The following is a 21,570-nucleotide window of genomic DNA, read 5'->3' as shown; positions in this document are numbered from 1 at the left end:
CACATCCTAGCTTCATCAGGCCTGCAACGAAAAACTTGAACCGGTAATGGACAGAGTGTGTGTGTGTGAGAGTATGGGCCCATGTGTGATATTGTGTTTTAGAACTGTAAATGTTGGATAAATGTATGGAGTTCTATTGGTAAAAAAAAAAAAAAAAACGGAATTCTGGTTAAAGTAACACAACTGTTAAAAAGTAAGTTTTTTAAAAAAAAAAAAAACACAAAGGGGAAGTGAGTGGAACATAAGGTATTGAAAAGAAAAAGTGCCTTATCGGCTTTATTTTGTTCAGGGAAACAGTAATGACCTTGCTCTATGTTTAAGTTTTGATTCTTTTGGGGAGTTGAGGAGCTAAGGTTTTATTTTTCCAAAGTTCCTATTAAAAGAAACTGTTCCGGTAGCTGGTTGTCTGGAGTTATTTATATTACATAAAAGGAGTGTAGGGTAATTGAACCAGTAAGGAATTACTCGAAATTGGTAAACCTGCGTGGTAACTACCAGAACTTAACGAACCCAAATAGCCACCCCACCAGTGAGTTTAAGTTCTTGTCCCAGTTACTAGCGGACAGAGCAGTGGGGTGCTACATAAATAAATGGAGGCACCGCTGGGATATATTTGATTTTAGTTGCATAAAAACAGTATTATACCCAGACAACTAGTTTCTAGATTAAAAGTAGGCCATTTCCCCATGAAAAAATAAAAAACTTCCATGGTCAGTTAGACTTCAGGTGAATTGTAAAGATTAACAAAAAGTTTCTAAAGTTTTATATTTTTTGCTAAGCACAGTGAAGACAAATTTTCTTTGGTGATTAGTTGTGTTTTGATTTGGTGACAAGACAGGATGGCTCAGTTATTACATTGGTGTAAAGGAGAGGGAATTAATCCATTACAGGCTGTTTTGGTTAAAAATATCCCTGAAGAAACAGAAGTTAGTGTGATAGAAGACACGTTGCAGACCATCAAAGCTCTTGGACGTGTTAGAGTTAGAGGGAGAATGTATGATCCTGTGTCTCAAAGCCTGACGGTTCTTTGTGAGTGTAGGGAAACAGTAAATGCTAAAGCCATTCCTGCTGAGGTAACACCAGAAGGTAGTGATTCTCGTTGGAGGATCATTGGGCCATCAGGGGTGGAGGAAGAGAGTACAGCTCAACGGGGGACAGATTCCCCACAAACACCAGAGCTAGAAAGTAGCCAAAATTCACTTTTCCAAGCATCTAGTCCAGAGGCTATAATCAGAGCAGTTGGTGATGTCTTGCAGCTCACTTCAAGACCTTCAAGTGATAATGGGAGCTACAGACGACTTCGAACCTTTTCCGGCGTGCTTCCCACACCTCAAGGGGAAGAACACTTGGAGAACTGGCTGGAGCAAGCTAGGTTGATGATGGAGGAGTCTGACAAGCCAGACAGAGAAAAAAAGATGAGGATAATGGAGAGTGTAAAAGGTCCTGCTATGGAGATCCTTCAAGCTGTGAGATTTAACAACCCTGATGCTATGCCTACAGAATATCTAAATGTTATTGAAAATACCTTTGGCACAACGGAGACTGGCGAAGAGCTCTACTTTGCTTTCAGAATGATGTCCCAACACCCAGCTGAGAAGCTATCAGAGTTTCTCAGGAGAATGGAGAGAGTTTTAAATAAAGTGGTCCAAAGGGGGGGTCTGCCTCTCTCCTCCAAAGACAAGGCACGTATTGAGCAACTTATCAAAGGTGCCACACAGTCTGACATGATGATGTTAAGTCTCAGGCTACGGGAGAGGAGAAGTTCTCCACCCACATTTCTGGAGCTCCTGAATGAGATCCGCATTGAGGAGGAGCATGAGGCGTCACGTCGTCGATTAAATCCCCCTAAATCAGTGCATGTCAAAAGTACTGCTGCTGCAGCTATGGACTCAAAAGATCTTGCTGTGGAGGTTGAATGGCTGAGGTCACAGGTTTGTGAACTCAAGGCTTTGTCCTTTTCGCACCCTTCTAATCCTCCTGAGCCACAACCTGCGCTTAATGCAGAACTGAGCAGCTCAGACGGGGATGGGAGCTTTCAAGCCCTCAAGAGAGAAGTGGTAAAGCTGAGAAAACAAGTTTCAGTAATGTCAGTCCAGTCGACTGCAAGACCAAAAGACCATCCAACCTTCTCAGAGCCTTCTTCAAGTCATGAGACGACTAAAACTGCTATGCACAAAGAACCCTGTGACATCTTCTGCTACCGGTGTGGAGAAGATGGGCACATTTCCACTAAATGTATGTCACCGGAAAACTATCCAAGAGTCATACAAAAGTTGATCCAGGCCCAAAGGAGGGGTAAAGCAGGTCAAAGATGTACCAACCCTCGTTCTGAGTGGAAAAATGCTAATGTGAAGAGGAGCGCGGTGAGTCTGCAGGCCAGTAATCTGCCCAAAGGACTAGTAGGACCACCTGCGACTGCTCGTGTTAAAGTAAATGGAACACCATGTACTGCTCTCTGGGACAGTGGCTCTCAGGTCACAATCATTTTTGACAGCTGGTATGTCGAACACTTATCACATGTTCCTTTACATCCAGTGTCAGGGTTGGCCATCTGGGGTTTAAGTGAGTCTGAGAGCAGTTACCCATATAAAGGCTACATTCAAGTAGACTTAGAGTTTTCAGAGAAGACATCACCCAAAGGAAAGTCAGTTCCCATTCTTGCTTTAGTGTGTCCAGACCCTCGATGCTCAGACACCATTCCTGTTATAATCGGAACCAATGTTAGCAAAGTGTGGCCCCTGCCATTCAATCGTAAAGCAGCCATTTCACGCAACATTTATGCAGCACGAGTGGGTGTAACAGAGAGAGAACTTGCAGATCCTGTAGATCTGGATTTTAAAGAGACGAAACACAGCACTGCTTCAGTGGCTGATGTTAAGTGGGTGGGCCCAGGTCCACTAATAATCCCTGCTGGTGGTGAACATATAGCCATCTGTACAGTCATTGAAAAGAAGAGAGTGGGAGATAGCATTCTCATCTCTGAGCGTGCCGCTACACATGCACTCCCACCAAGTCTCTTTGTGCAGCCCACAGTTTTATTCTCCAAGATGTTGGATAAAGACAAGTTTTTGGTGTTCATGCGCAATGAGTCAATGAAAGACACTGCCCTACCTATCGGCACAGTAGTAGCTCATCTTCATGTAGCTGACACAGTGACTGAGATCCCAAACACCAAGACAGAAAATCCTAAAAATCTTGATCCATCACAATTTAATTTTGACGACCCCTCTGTACCAACTGAATGGAAAGAGAGGTTGAGGAAGAAACTCTCTGAACGATCCCATGTATTCTCAACTGAGGAGTGGGATGTGGGATTAGCATCTGGAGTGGAACACCATATAAGGCTAACTGACAACACTCCTTTCAGAGAACGATCACGGCGTATAGCACCTGCTGATGTAGAAGACCTTCGTCGACATCTCCAGGGCCTTATAGCAGCTGGAATAATCAAAGAATCCAGAAGTCCTTATGCCTCACCTATTGTGCTGGCAAGAAAGAAAAATGGAAGCATTCGCATGTGTGTCGATTATCGCACATTGAACCGCAGAACCATTCCTGATCAGTATACAGTGCCACGCATCGATGATGCGCTGGACTGTTTGTCTGGAAGTAGATGGTTCTCAGTGTTAGATTTAAGAAGCGGATACTACCAGATTCCGATGGCTGAAGAGGATAAAGAAAAGACCGCTTTCATCTGTCCTCTGGGATTTTTCCAGTTCGAAAGGATGCCTCAAGGAATAACTGGTGCTCCTTCAACATTCCAGCGGCTCATGGAAAAGGCCGTTGGGGATATGCACATGTTGGAGGTTATCGTATATCTTGACGACCTGATTGTTTTTGGGAAAACTTTGGAGGAGCATGAGCAAAGGCTTCTCAAAGTGATCGACCGTTTAGGGGAGATTGGACTGAAATTGTCACTTGATAAATGCCAGTATTGTAGACCACAAGTTACATATGTTGGACATGTGGTGTCTGAACGAGGCATTGCTACAGATCCAGGCAAGGTGGAGGCAGTTGCCCACTGGAAGGAACCCACTGATCTTCAATCCCTCCAGTCCTTTCTAGGATTCTGTGGATATTATCGGCGTTTCATCAAAAACTATTCAATTATTGTGAGACCTTTAACCGAACTGTGCAAGGGATATCCACCAACCCAGAAGAAGTGGAAATCTGCAAAGACTCCTGGGAAAACCTACTATAAGGTCAACAAACCTTTTGGAGACAGATGGGATGAGAGTTGCACTGAGGCTTTCAAACAGATTCTCAGATGCCTCACTCAGGCCCCAGTGTTGGCATTCGCTGACCCATCTAAGCCCTATGTGCTGCACATAGATGCCAGTTTTCATGGTTTGGGGGCGGTGCTGAACCAAGAGCATCCTGAAGGACTGAGACCGGTCGCTTTTGCCAGCAGGAAGCTCAGTTCCTCTGAAAGGAACTATCCTGTGCATCAGCTAGAGTTTCTGGCACTTAAGTGGGCCGTGGTGGATAAATTCCACGATTACCTGTATGGCGCGGAGTTTGTTGTAAGGACGGATAACAACCCCCTGACATATATACTCACCACCGCAAAACTTAACGCCACTGGTCATCGCTGGCTCGCAGCTCTTTCCACCTATAACTTTACTCTGCAATATAGGCCAGGCTCTAGCAACACAGATGCAGACGCGTTGTCGCGGAACCCTGTTCCTGATGACAGAGATGAGTTCAGGAGTTTAACACCTGACAATATTAAAGCACTCTGCAAGCAGGTATCCAGAGACCAGGCTGCGGAACCAGTTAGCTGCGCAGAATCTCTGTGTGTTCCTCCCACTGCCATGCCAGAATGCTATGTTTTTCCAACCCGACTAGATCTTGGTTGTTTGACCCAGATCAGCAGAGCAGATCTGATTAAGGCACAAGACCACGATCCAACGATTTCACTGGTCAAAAAATCCTTAAATGGAGGACCAGCATTCTCATCTGAGAGGTGTACAGACCATGGGGCCATCTGCCTACAAAGAGAAGCGGGTAAGCTTGTGATGGTGGATGGATTGCTCCACAGAAAGATTAATAAACCACCTAGTGCAGAAGTACTACAGCTGGTTCTACCCAGAGAACATGTTTCCATGGTACTCAAGTCGCTCCACGATGAATCAGGTCATCTTGGGGTGGAAAAGACACTTGAACTGATACGCAACAGATTCTACTGGCCTAAGATGGGGTCAGAAGTGGAGCAGTATGTGAAAACATGTGGTAGATGCATTACCCGCAAAGCTCTGCCACAGCGAGCAGCTCCTTTAAATCAGATCACCAGCCGGGGACCACTAGATCTGGTCTGCATTGACTTTCTTTCTCTCGAGCCTGATTTGAGAGGATATGCTAATATCCTGGTGGTGACCGATCACTTTACAAGATACGCTCAGGCGTTTCCAGCTAAAGACCAGCAAGCATCCACAGTGGCCAAGATTCTGTGTGATCAATTCTTTGTTCACTATGGACTTCCTGCACGGATACATTCCGATCAGGGACGCGATTTTGAAAGCAAGCTGATCCAGGATTTGCTGAGAATGTTGGGGATCAGAAAGTCCAGAACATCGCCCTACCATCCTCAGGGAGATCCTCAACCTGAGAGATTTAACCGAACATTGTTGTCCATGCTTGGGACCTTGGATCCCACTCAGAAACAGAGATGGAGTCAGAAAGTCAGTCAGTTGGTGCATGCTTATAATTGCACCCAGAACGAAGCAACTGGATATTCACCCTATCTACTAATGTTCGGAAGGGAGGCTCGTCTTCCTGTGGACATCTGTTTCGGGGTATCAGACGAAACCAGGAAAGGCCCAACTTACCAACAGTATGTTTCGAAACTAAGGAAAGATCTGGAACAAGCTTACCACCTGTCTACAAAAGCAGCGGACAAAAATCATCTACGAAACAAGAAGGCACATGACAAACATGTGAAAGAACAGATCTTAGAAGAAGGAGACCGTGTGCTTCTGAGGAACTTTGGTGTCACCGGAAAGCATAAGTTGAAAGAGAGATGGCGGACAATGCCATACATTGTTTTGGAGAGAATGCCTAACTTGCCAGTCTACAAGGTGAAACCAGAAAGGGGACTGGGGGTTGAGAAAACAGTGCATCGCAACCACCTGTTACCCATTGGTCATCTTGTCCGACTTCCTGCTGACACTGAGACAGAACAAGTGCGGAAACCTGTCACTAGGAGCCAACAGAGGTGGTCTGAATCAGCAAAGCCTGTTGCTCCAACAGCTGTTGCACTCTCTTCTGATTCTGAATATGAAGAGGTGAACACGGCAGTCCCACTACAAGTCAACCTGAAAGAACTTTTGAGGCAATCAGACATGAGAGCTAAAGAACCCTCCACAGTCACAAGTGAAGTTCCGATTACATCGCCCCACAGGACTATTGATGATGCTGGATTAAGTCCCAACTCACCTAACATGCCAGACTCACTGCTCTGCTCTGATCTAGATTTAGAAGGGGGAGAGAAGGAAAGTGATGAGGTAGTAGGTGAGGGAGAACAGACCATTACAGAACGCTGTAGGCGAGTGAGGAAACCCGTCATAAGATTAAGCTATGATGAACTAGGACAGCCATCAGACCAGCCACTAAGTGTTGTTAGTTGTGGAGTACTACTTGGAAGTGGAACCTTTAAGGTACCAAGACATCCTTCTTGTTCTACTGTATGGTGTCACGCTATGGCACTGTGTCCTAACTGTGTTAGTTCTAGCTTGCCACAGTTCCCTACTATTGTTTGGGTTATGTAACTTTGATGTTTGATGGGGACATCAAACGATTTAGAAGGGGGAGGGTGTAGCCCCTGGTTAAAAACCGTGCACTTAAGGCCTTTAATATTTACAAAATATTTACAAGGTTGGTTATGCAAGAAAGAAAAAAGGGATAAGTGAGCAATGTGTCTGATTGTTTTTATATATTTTTAATCCAAGGGATTATCTACATAAGGGAAGATGTTACTGTAGTAACATGAGAAATGATAAGAAAAAACAGCCAAAACTTTTCTGTAGATAACTTGTGTATTTACATGAGTGTATTGTTGTTTGATTAAGAATCTAATTTGTGTAAAGACTGTATTGAGTATCCTATCTATGAAAGTAACTTAGGTTAACGAGGGACAAGTGAACTCAACAGAGAAAAAAAAAAAACGGGACAAGGGGATGATGGGGAGAAGAAGAACGAAGGACGCGGGAGAGAGAAGAAGAGAGAGGTTAATGGAGATCGCTGAAAAAGTTTGCAGAAGTTGAGGTGGGAGACGGAACTGGATTTTTTCGGACGTGTTGTGAACAAGTATTCCTGCACACGGTGTATGGGATATCTGCTCAAGTATTAAGCAGAGAAAAAAAAAAACCCTCGGAGGAAAACTGCGGCTGATCGACGGAGAACTGCGGCTGATTTGAAGTGGCGAGAGGACCGTGGCGGCCAGGATTTCAGTGCGACGGGGGAGTAATCCTGTGAATACGGTGGCGGAGTTCTGAAAGAAAATTGGACTCGCGAAGCATCCTTGACGAGGAGGACGTCGGCTGAGCGAGCAGGTTTGATTCGGTTTGTTGTTTAACCGGGGAGAAGAGGATTGTCTGAGCTACGTCACATCCTAGCTTCATCAGGCCTGCAACGAAAAACTTGAACCGGTAATGGACAGAGTGTGTGTGTGTGAGAGTATGGGCCCATGTGTGATATTGTGTTTTAGAACTGTAAATGTTGGATAAATGTATGGAGTTCTATTGGTAAAAAAAAAAAAAAAACGGAATTCTGGTTAAAGTAACACAACTGTTAAAAAGTAAGTTTTTTTTTTTAAAAAAAACACAAAGGGGAAGTGAGTGGAACATAAGGTATTGAAAAGAAAAAGTGCCTTATCGGCTTTATTTTGTTCAGGGAAACAGTAATGACCTTGCTCTATGTTTAAGTTTTGATTCTTTTGGGGAGTTGAGGAGCTAAGGTTTTATTTTTCCAAAGTTCCTATTAAAAGAAACTGTTCCGGTAGCTGGTTGTCTGGAGTTATTTATATTACATAAAAGGAGTGTAGGGTAATTGAACCAGTAAGGAATTACTCGAAATTGGTAAACCTGCGTGGTAACTACCAGAACTTAACGAACCCAAATAGCCACCCCACCAGTGAGTTTAAGTTCTTGTCCCAGTTACTAGCGGACAGAGCAGTGGGGTGCTACAATTAGACTTGGGTATATTTAAGGTAACATTTACTTGAGTTAATGGTTTAGATAATTAAAGTGTAAATATTACTGAACTTTGCGGTTATGCAAAGACTTTGGAAGTGGTTGTGCCTCTCCACTCCTAAATTCCATGATTGACACAATGCCAGGAGCTGCAGAGCTCTGAGAGCGAACAGCAGAGAGGAGAGGAGAACAGCAGAAGGGGGGCTGAGACTCCCGACTGCACATGGGCGACCCTAGAAAAAACAGGGCCCCAACATATTTGACGTCTGTCGAATCACTATGAGTCAATAAACCATAAAATTTAAAGAATATGGGAAATCTGGATAATTAACAACAACTTAAACAGGGAAACTGAAAAGGAGGCTTGTGATCAAAAGGTACTTCTAAATGAGTTCTCTTTTGGTTGGTTCACCATTGGGACTGATTATTAAAATACAAGTTTAATGTAAGAAACAGCTGAAATTATAGCATTTACAGTGATTAATAAGGTCTAATTTGAATAGAATTAGAGTTGTCAAAGAATAGGTTGTGATAATTGTCATCCTTAAAAAAAAATTATAAAAAAATAAGTGAAAGTGAGAAGTAGGATGGTGAATTAATTATTTTGCCATTGGGAAACCTCTGTGAATTTATGTGATAACATCCAAAATTATAAAATGACTTCAGAAAATTGGTTAATTTCGGTACAGGGGAAGTAATGAACAAAATAGAACATAAGAAAACTTAAGGAATCAACTCATTAATCTCTAAATGGTGGATCTGATGAAAAGGGTTGCACATACTGAAATGGCACTGAAGGAGAAATGCCTAATGAAGCAGCTGACTGGTGATGGTATAACCTGAAGTTTGTCAACACGGAGAACCAGAACAAAATCTTCCTCGGCAGGAATCCTGCATGGATTCCAGAGCACTGGCTCAGTGCCTGCTCAGACATGGAGCAGCGAAGGACGCTCAGGCCGTCAGGAAACACGGCTGAGCAAAGGAAGCGGTCTCCACATCCGTTGACAGAATGCCATGGAAGAGAGCTGATGTTTGTGAAAACCCAGTGACTGAAGGTCCACCACAAGAATTAGCACAATCCAATCAATTCATTTAATTCTGGAGGTAAAGTAAAACAAATATTGAGAATGGCAACTAGTTACTATAAAGTAACAAAATTACATAAGTGGCTAAAATTGAATTGTCCAGTGTAATTATTAACAGAAAAATTCCCCTTCCCCAGTAAAGTTAACATTTTATTTTATTCCTTTGAAGGTCAACCAGCAGAGTGTTGAATAATAAAGACGATGGGTTCTCCTATGACAAAGTAATTAATTACCTCATGCACTGTTAATTAGGAAATAGGCACTTTTAAGAAGAGGATAGCAGGTTTTGAGCATTACAGAACAAATTAAGTATTCAACACTAGAGTATCACATTATGATTAAATGACACGAGTTGATTAGGAAACCAATAACTTATGTATTTGAAAACAGAATTATTCTGCAAGTATTGTTAAACTACATAAACAGTAGAATAAGATTAGAGTCATAAAGTAAAAGAATTTGGTTTGAAGAAATTTCAGAAATAGTATTGAACCCTAATAACTAAGTACTTTTATTTATTTCCTTTAAACTTTAGACAAGAAGGACATGTTATTATTACTAACTTCTCTTTGCTATTATACTAATATTCTTAAAGTGGTTTGGAACAAATTCTGCGAAGAAACACATATCACAAGCCTCTGCTCAGTTCAGTGATTATTTTATTTCGGTAATTAAAACCTTGAGTAAAAGTGAATCAATCTGTGACAGCAACCCGTTTTTTGGTATAACTATAAAAAATCCTAATGTAAAAAGATACATGGTGTATTTGTAAATGCTTCATTTGAAAATTGAGTTTCTCACCGGGTAAACAGACTCAGCCAAAATAAAAAAAGAGTAAATGACCGGATTTAATAGAGTAATGACAGGACCAGGTTTTGATTGCATGCTTGGCATTAACAACTCAGTCCTGATTGAGAGCACTAACTGTTCTGTCTTCAGTCCTGTTTTTCAGAAATTGAGATTCTGTCCGGTTCTGGCCACCCTTTTTTCTGATGGAAGACATCAAAAAAAGACGAGAAGAACAGCTGTAAATTGAGCATGGAGAGACGGTATGATAAATTATAAAGTGAAAATCAGACTTATGTCAACCTCTGATTTAAGCAATCAAATTTTCAAGTAACTTAAATAGATCTCTCTGGCAAAACGTTGTCAAAAGGTTAGTGTAATAGTTGTTCGCGTAAACATATTATTTAAGGTCACATGGATGCTTGTGATCATACCGGTAGGACATAGAAAACTAATATTATAACTTAAATCTAGGTCTTACCTTTGAGGAAAGTAGGTTTCCAGGCAATAACTTAGGAAAAAGGGAACTCAACTTTTATTAAAAAGAAATGGGAATAACTACTGTTATACGAACAAGATGTGGAAGATTATTTAGCTATTTCTGGGAACAGTTCCACAAACATTGATCAACAGATAACTTTATCTTAACAGTTGACCTCTGTTGGTAAACACAGGGTGTCATGTTCTGGACTTTTGCTCCCTTTGCCTCGCTAGCGAGGACACACAGACCTTAGATGTTTTCCCAACTTCTGTACAGATATTTCCTCGGCAAAGAAAACTGAAAATAAACAATGTTAAACTAGTTATTGAGTAGTAAATTGGGTTACATTGCTGAAACAAAATTTTAAGTATTTTAAATAAGGTTACTTTTTTCTCGAAACTGAAATATTATCATTATTAAAAGAGAAGCAAACATTAGCCTGAATTATCTTAAACTTGGAGGAGACCTGAAGTTTCAATGTGACGTTCCTATTAACTCTGCCATAATTCTACTTAAAAGGAAGATAAAACCTAGGTACTTCTCTATAAAAAGGATGAGAAAGAAAAAGACGAGTTATACGCTATTTCATAAAGAATGTGTAAACAGGAAACGACAAGAGAAGGTAGAACATAGCCTGAGTCCCGTCTGTCTCTGAGGAATTTTCCTTTCATTACATTTCTTTCTTTTTTTTTTTTTGTGCTTATGACTCTGGATTAAACTCATTACACCTGGCAATGGTACGCAACTCTTATTGCACAATTATCCAAACAGTTGGACAAGCAACAAACTACTATGTGGAAAAAAAAAAAAAAAAAAAACAGTTTTCCTAACTGTGCACATGCTGATTTATAAAGTATTTATGGTTGTAAAAGCAAATTATCTTGCAGAAAATGTGTAAATTCCACAGATTTACAACAGGCAAATTGAACAGGATAAGTATACGCAGAACAAAACATATTTGATTAATCTTGGAATTGCGAAAAAGGATAAGGACAAAAGGTTCATGTGTAAGTTATATTTTAGTACTGTGAATGGAATTATAAACAATTCTAACTAAATTACCCGAGTTACTAAAAGAGGGAAAAACTGGTTGAAGTTCCAAACCTTTTATGGAGAAATAGAGCGGAGATTACATATATAGAAAGTAATTGCACCCCACGGTCCCGCTGCAGTCTATGTCTGCCTAGTCTCTGAATTTATTTCATCCTAGCGTCCCTTATAATTATCCCATAGCAGCCGACAGTTAGAAAAACATTGACAGTTTATCCTACTATGTGAGAAACGCTGCGTAAAACTATTCATTAAGTGACTATTTGATTAACATTTATTTCTTGTTTGTTCACTTTTGAGCTTTCATAGACAAGTAGTCGTTACAAATACCTTAAGATGGAGATGAAGAGTTGTTCATTCACAAGTTTGGAAAGAAGTTTGGTAAACATTAGTGAGGTCGGACTGACCTCGGAGTAAAGAGAGCGATAACATTGTTTAACTGTAGTGTTCCAAAGATAAGTCAAGTAGCGGAATTAATCGGTCGGTTTGTGCTTTTGAGCCAAAACGTTTACCAGGAGTGAAGACCGGGCTGCCAACAGCTGGAGACATCTGGACACTATCTGGCTGCTTAGTTACAGTTACACAAAGACTTTAACACATACGAGGACCACTTAGGAATAAAGTGACAAAACATGAGTTAAGCATTCAATAAAGCGGCATACTGGTTATTAGTGTCTAATTTGGAGTTGAAGAAAAGAAGCGGCAGATGGAGAGGACGTGACCAATACAGACCATAAAATCTCAGACCTATGTAAAATCATGATAACTAAAACAGATTAGAATGAGAGGGTTTTTGAGAAAGCTGGAGTAAAGGTATTTATTCTTGAATATTCTTGTCAACCGCTCGCACATTAATGAGTCACTGGCTGAGAAGGACGGACTCACCAAGGAATAAAGGAGTTGATGTTTATATTGAAACTCATCGCTCTGTTTAAATAGGGAATCGTTCAGTTCAGAATGTTCCAAGCTTTAAAGAGCCATTACGTGTTCACAATATCTGAAGTCCTACATCTGGGAACACTTTCAAATTACAAATCCAGGAATGGTAATTTCTATGAGGGTTGTAGCCACATCAAATCTAGTCTGAATGATTAGCACACGATCAGGTTTAAGGTAAAATTATTGTATTAAAGTCGAGGTAGGTTTAGAAACTGATGATCCAGGAACAGTATAACAAACTATAAAAGGGAAAACCTCTCTGTAAAGTGCAGGCAAGAATAGAGAGAAGACAGGGTCTTCTGCTTCTAAATCAATGATAGCGTTTAGACAGAAAACATTGAATTTTTAGATGTTTGAAGCACCAACAATAACTTAATACATACGGCATTTAAAGGGTAAATAGGCAACATGTATATTGTATTAGAGGAAAGTAGAAATCAAGCGGTTACAGTTACTCTGATGAACACTCTGATCATAATATTGTGGTTAAGGACATAAGGGGGGTGTTTAGAAGTTATTGGCATACTTGCTTAAGACTAGTGGGAGTACATTAATTAACACTAAATAAGAAGTTAAACTCAACGTGGTAAGGGCGACTCACGTGGAAGTAAATACTATTTAGTGGTTTAAACTAAACATTTTTGAATGAATCTGAGCAGTCGGTTACATTTTTGGATTAGGATTGCAGTGCAGTACAGAGTAATGAATAATTGAAACTTTTTTTTCTAAATTCCTGAACAACAGAGAATTGAAACATATCACTTAGTTTTACTTAAGTTCTGGAAGGAAAAGGGGGCCTTAACTTCTAACACTTCTTCTTCTTTTCTTCTACTTTTGCTTCTTTATCATGCATGAAAACCCTGGTCACTAAATTTTAATCGTAAAGATGGATATTTCTGTTAGAGATATCTTTCGGGAGCAGACAGAGAGCAGATTTGTACAGGAGAATGGCTGAATCTGTGTACTGGCGGAGTAAGCCCTGTGAACATATCTTTTCTAAATTGTGAATTTTGATGAATGATTTTGTGACAAATGAGGACATTGTTAAACCTTTTTTGATAAATATGTGTAAAGTCACTATTTTGCCGTTGATGTGGACTTTCAGTTCTAAATGTGCTCATGTATTTTATTTTCTACTGTTCCTATGTCCTGGAGTGGAGCATGGTTCATGGAGGATGGGATGAATTGTCACCGAAGCAGACTTTCATGTATGGGCTGATAATATAATGAGAAAAGGTGATGTTATTAGAAAACAATTCGAACATTTTTTCAGTAAGAACATTGCTTTAGCTGCTACAGGTTGCATGTTCTGCTGTGGCTGAACATTCTACATTATTTTCAACCATTCTGTTCTCTATGTTCTTAATATTTTGTTTTTAATTGAGTCGGCATAGTTGTTGTTTTTGTATTGATTTACGCTTTCAGGTGAGCGATCTTGGAAGGTATTTAAGTTTGGAAGTTCAAGTCGAATACACACAAAAAGATCATGTTGCAGGATAAGTTAAGGTGCAATTACGTATACACAGAGTGTTGTAAGGTTATTAGTGAATTCTTACAACTTATACTCAGTATGAGTTGAGATAAAACTGAAATGAAATCAGATGGACACTAAACATCAATGTTAAAGAAAATGTACATTAGCCCCATTGACATTTTAAGGATATCATCATGAGACTAGTGAAGACTCTGAGCTGGGAAATCATTGTAATATACGATACTGGTTAGTTTTTTCCTGTCCCCCTAGGGCGACCCAGGGACGTAGAAGGGCCTGGTCCCTCTTTGTGTGCTGGACTAAGGGACTCAGAGGCATGATGTTTGCAACAGAGGGGGCCCTGCACCAGGACTGTAAGAAAGCAGTGCAATTTAATCAAAGGACCCTGGAGAGCGACATACGGTGTCAGCGACATGAGGACAAGAAATTTGCCACACTACGAAGCTGCCAATCCCACCACATGTTATAAATTCTGTTTTTTATCTATGCCATGCTAAATCCCTGAAGTTTTTGATTTATGATAAGGTGTATGATGGGCATATTTTTAGGTAGATGTTTTTGGGTGGTAACCATAGAAACTAAATGATGATATTATACTATTCTAATTTTTTTTAATTTTGCTTAATATGTTTGTCTTCTTTCCTGTTATTTTTAAGATGTTTATGTCTTTTGACGACATTGTGAGTGCCATGGCTGGGTTTCTGAGCCATGCTGGTCGGTCAGGTGGTCGGCTGGCAGACGCCCGTGGGGGAGGGGTCCATGCAACAGTTTTTACCCTGAATAAACACATAAATACCAGCGACAGGGATTTTTCGGTTGCATATGGTCAGAAATAACTGGCCTATGGAAAAACAATGGACACTTTGTACATTCGTATATATTTGAGTGCATGTTTTTATTTTATTCTACATTTACGACCATACATTACCAATTGTTCTTTGTTCTTTTTTCTGTTTGATAATCAAAGCAAGTATTTTTACCCTTTTATATTCCTCTATTACTCCACATTTACATTATTCCATTTTTCTTATAGTTCCCAGTGTGATTTTCCCTTGATATGGCTCACGTAAGTGAGCCAAGGGGCATGTATGGAAGAATTCATCAATATGTAACTGAAGAGAACAGCTTGATCTTTTATTATTGTCAAGGTTGAATCCTGTTTGTCTTAATAACTGAAATCACGGCCCAAAGAATGATTAGTTCTAGAATGTTTCACTGAATCACAACAAGGTAAAGTAAGGCCAAAGGAACTTTAGTTGAACTACTCTTGGCTCCTACTATCTTTTTCCAAAGATCTGTTTATAAGACTTCCTAGAAATGGAAGAGCACACACACCATTTCACACACACACCCCTCCAACTAGGGAGGGAGGGCTTTTGGTCCAGAGCAGCGCCTGTACACAGTAAGATGTCATGTTCCCATCTACGTCATACTGTATCCCTATAAAGGCTGAAAGTTACCCCATATTGTTGGGATTGTTGGGACTTCTGTGAAATGAAGATGAATGTAAGTCCAGAATAAACTAATCCCCCTGCTGGTCACTGAAGAGAAGCTGTGGTGTCTGGTCTCGTCTGTCTGTTTTTTAAGGTTAAGTCCTCTCCCACACTATCTGCCTTTTCCTGATCACGCTTCCCAAAATGCAACAAACCAAAAGATGTTTGTTTTTGAAAACAATCATTAAGGTGTTTCTTACTTTTAGCATATTGTTTCACCAAATACTTGCCCAGGGGTTCGCTGTGTTCCAGCCGTTTCTCTTCTGCTGTAACGGCTCCAAGCACTTTCTGTCTCCACGCCGACTGGGTCTTTTTATCTAACTTTTCATGCGTTTCAACAAAACCTATCAGCGCTACTACTTGTTCACCCAAGGACGTCCAAGGGGCAGATCCCCTTGCATCATCCTGAAACTCCTGATCAAAAGCTCCCGCCATGATCCGGGCTATTGTAACCGGCTATACACAGCTTCCTGACTCAGTATTTTTCCACCGCAAAAAGAACATGTGCAAAGCTATTCACAGCCACACATACGCATGCGTAACCACCCGTTCACACACACACACACACACACACACACACACAAGAGACTTTGAAGCCGCGCACACACAGAGACAGACTCAGACCGGAGCTTCTAATCATTCACACGATGGATCCCATTTAAACCAAAATAAAATTGTTAAACCGATCAAGACAGACAACGCCTTGCGCGCGCAGAGGGTCTCCTTTTAATATATATATATATATATATATATATATATATATATATATATATATATATATATATATATATATATAATCTATCTCCTAGCTTGGTTCCTGGGAGTTTGACTGCAACAACATACACCCTCATGCAAACATTTTAACAGCGTTATCACTTACAAGACTGTGATATGGCCTTGGTGCCTCCTGCTCCTGGTATCTATCTGAAGTTTGCATGCACCCTTTGTTTTCACACACATCCATTTCTTTAGGTTACTGGGTTAAAGTTAACATCTGTATTACTTTAAGCTACACTATTATACATATATATATATATATATATATATATATATATATATATATATATATATATATATATATATATATATATGATTATATTTCCATAACACTCCACATCCAGATGTTTCCTTTCTTTACTCCCATTGCTGAGAGCCAGGTCAGAATGACCTTAATGATGTTTATCAAACTTCTACAGTGATCATAGTGTTGGTTGTGTGTCCAGCATTGTCCATGGCTGTGGTCAGCCTTGTATGATCATAGGATATGTTTATCCTTAATGTGACAGGGAGCCATGGAGTTAATGTACAGGTGTGAAGTAGATGGTGTAGTGATGGAAGCTGCTGTCTTTGGTGCTAGTTGTAGTTTATGGAGGTTTTGTGGATGACGGGGAGGGACAGGAGCTGAAACTGTAAAGTGGACTGTGGACCAGTTTGGCTAAAGTGTGAAGGAAGAACTTGATGCTGCAGAGATAAAAGTTATCCAGGTGATGTTCTGGATGTGGAAAGTGAATGACAGGATGGAGAGGCTGTCCAGGATGACACCAAGGATCTGAAGCTGAAAGGTGGCATTGTGCAATTATACACTGTTTGAAGTTATTTAATGTTTATTAAATAACTCTGTTAAGTATTGTCTGGTGATGATCAGCTCTTAAGCTGATATCAAGACGATGGTTGAAAGGGATGAATTCGAGCATTAGCGATCTTTTAACGGCAAAACCTGTACACACATAGAATAAAGGAGTGACAACTTCTTTTCAAGCTCAAGAATTTAATAACAGAAATAAAATGAACATCCAGAGAACATCACTATATAATGCTGTTTATCTGAATTAACACAATATTTCGATTAATAAATCCTCTCTAGTAGGCTAGTGAAACTTAACTAAACTACTAATCAAAATAAAGATAAAAGACGCTAAGCTAAGGAACTATTTATATGCAAAAGTAAACAAAAGACAAAACAAAAGTGGTTGATCATAATCAGAATAATTCTGTGAATCCTGTTCACTGCAGATCTGATCCAAAAGCATGAAATGGAGTTAAATTATCTTAACTAACTTAGGAAAAACTCTGGCATGTGTTTCAATCCATTCATAATGCAAATCTTGAGTTAAACAAAACATTATTTGAGGAAATAACATTTTGAGGAGTGATTTGCTGAGTAAAATGATTACCTTTGAAGTGCTTGAATTTATCAATGCAATGATACCTCCGGAAGCTAGGGGGCGCTGCGGCGATCGGTCGCTAAAATCGATTACTTTAAAGTTACCAAAATGCCTTTAAACCGACATTAATATTCAATATTATTGCGAGAATAAGGCTCATAGCTCTATGGGCCGATGTGGAGCGAAAGTAACAAGCGTTATGCTTCAAAACAAGCTTGTTTTGAATGTCCGGAACCGGATGTTAACAGAAGCCAATAGCATTTTGGCTAGCAGACAATCGGTGTTAACCACTGAGCTATATTATACACTGGAGTGCTAATCACCGTCTTTTTGAACGAGTCGCTTTGAAGCCACCAGCCGCCATATTGGTACTCCCTATTTCCCCCCAGTAACTAGGGAATATGTGCGCTACAGCATCGAATAACGAGGATTTTCTCATGTTCAGGGGGGGCTTAAGACTTTTAAAATGTCAAATGCCATATAGTTTTATGTTATTTACTAAAACTATCAAGTACTGAGAAAGTCATGTGCTGAAATATTTTGCATTATATTCATTTAAATATATATGTTTAACATTTATAAATATATAAATAACAATATACAAAAACATATATTTACATATGTGTATACATATATACATATATATATATATACACATACTTATATATACATATATATATATTTAATATGAATAACATGTAAAATATTTCAGCACCTAATTTCCTAGTAGTTGATAGTGTTAGTACATCCACTGACTGTAGAATTACCTGTAAAACGTTTTCACTCAGCCAGAAAACTGCTTGTTATTGCAACCAAATCCTATGGTGTTCTGGGAGAGTAGGGAGGAGCAAGATGGCGGCCAGTGACTTCAGTTTTTCGGCAAAATCAGCACTCCAGTGTATTATAGAGCTCAGTGGTGTTAACAAATAACATTTATGACATGTGGAACTGACAATAAGCTGTACATTAAGGTGACCAGATTTCTGAAATCAAATCTGGGGACATTTCTTGCTCGTGGATAAAAATCAATACATCTCATCAACATGAAATTAGGAAACGGGGACAGTAATGGTTTCATTTATTTTTACATATTTATTAATATTTAAACAACAAAAATCAAGTGTAAAAGCCAGGAATAATCCTCTCCACACTTTTAGTATATCATAAGATGAATACAATTAATAAATAGTGTTAATAGAAAACTAGAACTTTGGGTTGAGGCAAAGTGATGGGGGTGGGAGTGGAGGGGTCCAAGGTGGTTAGCAGGGTTTTTAAATTTTGTGTAGCTCGGCCACCTCCTAAGGGTAGAGTGACATAAGGAAAAGAAAAACCAATAAATACAAACATTTAGACTGTGGCTCTCTGTGAAGACAGAGTTCCTCCACCTTTTAAAAAAGTGCAACAAATACTTATTCTGTTCATGTCTACATACCTATGAGAAGTAGGTTTTTCTGCATTAACATCAAAAAGAAGTAGAGGTCAAGCCCGCAGGTAAAGGGTGATACATGTTTCTTATTGTCACCTGGCCACATCAGGGGCCTGTGCATCTCAAATAAGCAGATTAATTTCTTTCCATAATGGGCTATAAGCACAGCTCCACTACTTCCTGATTCTCAGCAGCTCTTTTGTTTCCTGTCTTTCATCACTGGACAAGCTGATTATTCCAGGTGTGTCTGGCTGGTTACTGAGGTCAGACACACCTGGATTAATCAGGAGCTGCTGAGCTTCAGGAAGAAGTGGAGCTGTGCATGGAGCCTGTTTGGGACAAGAAAATGGGTTTTGGTGATGTGAGGTGAAACAAAGGCACAGACTTGGAGACCCCTTGGATCAGTGTGCAGCATGAGCATGTATAAACTTACACAAAGTGTGTATAACTACATTATGTGTATGGTAGTAGTTGATGTGCCAGTATATTGTTTGCTCCTATAAGGTGAGATAACTCCAGTCAGTGAGTCAGCTAACATGAGATCATCTCTGGTTTCTTCAAGGCCTTCTGTGTCTGAAGAGCCATCAGCCACGGTATCCAGAGGTCTGGATAAAATAAGACGAGAAGAGGATATATTATGTGCAGAACAGAAATTTTTAAAACACAAGAAAAAATACAACTAATCTGCCTCTTCATTCTGCCACAGCAAGGAAAGTGCAGTGAAACTCATGTTCAATGCAGAGACTCAGAAAGAGGTTATATCGTCAGACAATTAGGCTTCTCAACTCAAACCTGAGTCACTCTGTTTTACATAGTATACTTCACACACTACATTACTCAATACGTTACTTTATCACTTAAATCATGTCAACGCTTTATCACTTGAACTTTATTAATGCTCTAAGTAAAAAAAATTCCATTATCAATCGTTCTTTCCATCAGTGTTCCTGTTTTCCTCAATTCTCATTTAATCTGCTTTTTGACTTCCTATCTTCTTTCTCTCTCCTCTTGTATCAATCTTACATTATTCTAAAACAGACATTATATAATTAAAATCAGTTCCAAAAACATTAGAATGTACAACGTGAAAACTTCCAATTATTGTTATTTTTATTATATCAAATGATTAAACACTACAAATCTATTTACCACAATATTTGGAGCTACAAGCAAAAACAACATAATAAATGGACATTAAACAGGCGGTTATCTCTTCCTCCATCATTCTCAGATCATGTAGATCTTGTTTCATTCAGTTCTCCTGTTACTGACTCCTATTTTTTCATGAGGAGCTTTCATATATCCAAAGTGAGCAGTAGAAAAGCTGAACCTAAGCCTGGAAGTCTATGCTCATAAATCAGCAAAACAACTTGTAATAACTCTACTTATAACTATCTGAAATATAAACCAAAGCTCACCAATCAGTTCTAAAACATCTTTAGAGGAACCCTTGTTGATCCCTGGAGAACCAGCGTACCAGTTTAGCGCCTCACAAGGAGTTTTCAATTATTCTGTTACATTTTATCCAAGTGTCTTTTACTGATGTGAGCAGCAACTCGTGGTCTTGTCTTACTTTTTATTGATAATTTTTAACCTGGACAAAAACCAAACATTTATCACAGGATCAGCCCGATCCAAATACGTACCATGACACAGGGCAGCTCCCCCTGTAACAACGAATTTCCACTTCTTCTTCTTCTGTTTTAAAAGTGGTGCGCTCTTCTTCCTTTTCTTCTTCTTCTTCCTCTTCCTCTTCGTTTTAATGGCATCTGACATCCAAAAGGATCATTACCGCCATCTAGTGGTGCGCGCAGCGCAACCAGCTACCGTAACACATTTTCCCCCTCGGTAAAATCGGGGACATTTCCGGGGACAGCTGTAGCCGGGGACAGGTGGTTCAAAACGGGGACAGTCCCCGGAAATCGGGGACGTCTGGTCACCCTACTGTACATACAAGCTTGTTGGGTTTACTGTACTACAAAATTAGGCAGAAACCCTATCACTTGTTTTTAGCCCTAAGGTAATATAAAAATTACTGAGATTATGATATTGCTTGTAACAATAACGGTTCATTTCAAACCGGTCCATTTGAAAAGTTTTAGATATACATGGTCTTTGATTTTAATAGATATAAGAAACTGTGCTTTGGCTTTGATCAAACTGTATGAAATTGAATATGAATTGCTTTTCTAAGAGAGATTTTGACTTAGAATTTTAATGCAGCTAAAGTGGAATTTTGAAAAGCGTCAAAATATCAGAAGGCCACATTGAACAGGTCATCTGTTACAATAATTAAATTAGGTAAAAATTGGGGGGGAAAGGGAGAGAAAAAAAAACAATTAAATTGCAGAATTTTAAGCTGAGAACTAAATAATTGTGCACAGGATTATCTTGGATATGAAAGTGCATGAGGGACATTTTTAATAAATGACACATGAATGGGAGTTTGATAAGAACACTAATT

The 21,570-nt window shown here is 39.6% G+C and overlaps 1 long non-coding RNA gene across 1 annotated transcript; it reads left to right on the top strand.

Annotated features, from left to right (window-relative positions):
* Positions 1-8,222: 8,222 nt before the first annotated feature.
* LOC118557239 lies at positions 8,223-14,476 on the top strand. Its single transcript, XR_004927734.1, has 2 exons — positions 8,223-9,924; positions 10,214-14,476. It is a non-coding gene; the product is annotated as an uncharacterized LOC118557239 (long non-coding RNA).
* The last annotated feature ends 7,094 nt before the right edge of the window (positions 14,477-21,570 follow it).

Source organism: Fundulus heteroclitus, chromosome 22 (genome assembly GCF_011125445.2).
Source record: "Fundulus heteroclitus isolate FHET01 chromosome 22, MU-UCD_Fhet_4.1, whole genome shotgun sequence".
Lineage (NCBI taxonomy): Eukaryota > Metazoa > Chordata > Actinopteri > Cyprinodontiformes > Fundulidae > Fundulus > Fundulus heteroclitus.
This window is presented reverse-complemented; position numbering and strand designations above follow the sequence as displayed.